We start from the raw sequence: 2,234 nt of genomic DNA, 5'->3' as shown, positions 1-2,234 counted from the left end.
GAGGGTCGGAATGGAATTCCGGAAGTTGGAATAGCTCTGTAGTGTTGAATGTGATGTGTGTGCAAAAGTTCAGATCATTCGGACGAGGTTTGATAGACTTTTTGATCGAAAGCGTATTTTTAGAGTTTTTGGAATTCTTAGGCTTGAATCCGATGAAAAATAGGTGTTTTGATGTTGTTTTGGACGTTCCGAAGGTTGCAAGTTTGAATGAAGTTATGGGATATGTTGGTAGGTTTGGTTGAGGTCTCGGGAGCCTCGGGATGATTTCGGATGGTTGACGGAAAGATTTTTAGAATTTTGGAGTTGCAGCTTTAGCTGTTCTTCTGTCATAACCGCACCTGCGAGTGTGGGATCGCAGGTGCGGAGCCGCAGAAGCAACGGATCTATCGCAGAAACGGAAATAGGGAAGTTCGGCAGGGATCGAAGAAGCGGTAGGATTTCCGCAGGAGCGGTACCGCATCTGCGGATGGGGAGTCGCAGATGCGGAAGATTGGTTTTAAGTGAGAAGTTGCAGATGCGACCCGTGTTCCGCAAAGTGGGACCGCAGATGCGGTAAAAGTTGGGCAGAAATATGAAATTTTGAGGGTTTAGTTTCAAAAGTTGGAAATTCGATTTGGAGCTCGGGAGAGGGCGATTTTGGGAGAAAATTGAAGAGGAGATCATTGAGTAATAATTCTTTAACCCTTTCTAGTTATATTCCATCAATCTATAGTTAGTTTCATCATTTAATTTCGGATTGGAGATGAAAATTGGGGAAAAGTTGGAAGAAAGTTCTTAGACCTAGAATTCGACTTTTCATTGGGAATTTGACTTTAGATTTGGATAATTTTGGTATGCATGAACTCGTGAGGGTATGAGGATTCTGAAAATATAAATTTTACCCGATTCTGAGACGTGGGTCCGAGGGGCATTTTGGTCATTTTATATAATTTCGCGTATTAGCTTAGAATTTAATTGTAGAATTAGTTATTTGAAGTGTTATTTACATTATGCAATTGAATTGAATAGATTTGGGCCATTTGGAGTCGAGTACTCGTGGCAAGAACGTGGTCTCGGGTTGATTATTGAGTCGGTTCGAGGTAAGTGGCTTGTCTAACCTTGTGGGGGGGACCTTCCCCTTAGGATTTGATATATTTGATGTTTGAAATGCCTTGTACATGAGGTGACGAGTGCATACTAGAGCTAATTGTTGAAAATCCGATTTTCTTTAAGTAATTTCAATTGTGTTCATTTTCCTGTTTCATTTTACTTGCAATTTAAACCTACTATTAACTTAGAAAAAGCATTTCTAATTGACTTAACTGTTTATTTTCTTAAACTGCCTTAATTGACTTATGTGAATCATGTTAGATTAGAAGTACCTGTTTACTTGATACGAAATTGAGCTTAATTAAGTATTCTTGTATTGTTGCTGTGTGTTTTACTTTGGGACTACGGGACGACATCCCGAGAGATCCCTTGTACATATTTATGATTTGAACTGAGGTGCGGGATACCGAGAGATCTCTGGCACGTATATTGAGGATACCAAGAGATCCTCGGGATACCAAGAGATCCTGGCACGCATATTGAGGATACCAAGAGATCATCGGGATACCAAGAGATCCCTAGATTTTTTCCTTGTGATTGTTTTTGCCTCTATTTCAATTATTGAATTATTTGTTTTCCTTTATTAAATTCTTAGTGTTAGTTTTCGACTGTACTCCTTATCTTATACTGTCATATCTTATATTTTTATTTTATCTCAGTAGGGCCCTGACCTTCCTCGTCACTACCCGACCGAGGTTAGGCTTGGCACTTACTAAGTACCGATGTGGTGTACTCATGCCCTTTCTGCGCATGTTTTTCATGTGTAGATCCAGGTACCTTGACTTAGACTTACCATCCTTGAGGCGAGGAGGCGACCCTTCGGAGACTTCGAGGTATATCTGCAGCGTCCGCAGACCGAGGAGTCTCTCTCTATTCTCTCTTGTAGTTACGGCCTTTCTGTATTTACTTGTTTTAGACTATTCTGGAGTTAGAGCACTATGTAATATCCTTAGTTTATGATTCATGGGTTTTCGGGTTTTGGGAGTGATATATATTGGATTTGAGAGTTAAATATTGTGTATGTCGAGCGGCACTTTTAAACACCGTTTTATTACTCTAATTCTGTTTTAAATTGTTTAATTTCCGCAATTTGGTTTATCTTCCGCAATTTAGGCTTACCTAATCGTAGAGACTAGGTGCCGTTA

The sequence above is a fragment of the Nicotiana tabacum genome, chromosome 10 (genome assembly GCF_000715075.1).
Source record: "Nicotiana tabacum cultivar K326 chromosome 10, ASM71507v2, whole genome shotgun sequence".
NCBI classification, from domain to species: domain Eukaryota; kingdom Viridiplantae; phylum Streptophyta; class Magnoliopsida; order Solanales; family Solanaceae; genus Nicotiana; species Nicotiana tabacum.
The sequence above is the reverse complement of the archived record's forward strand: the minus strand, read 5'-3'. Positions refer to the sequence as shown.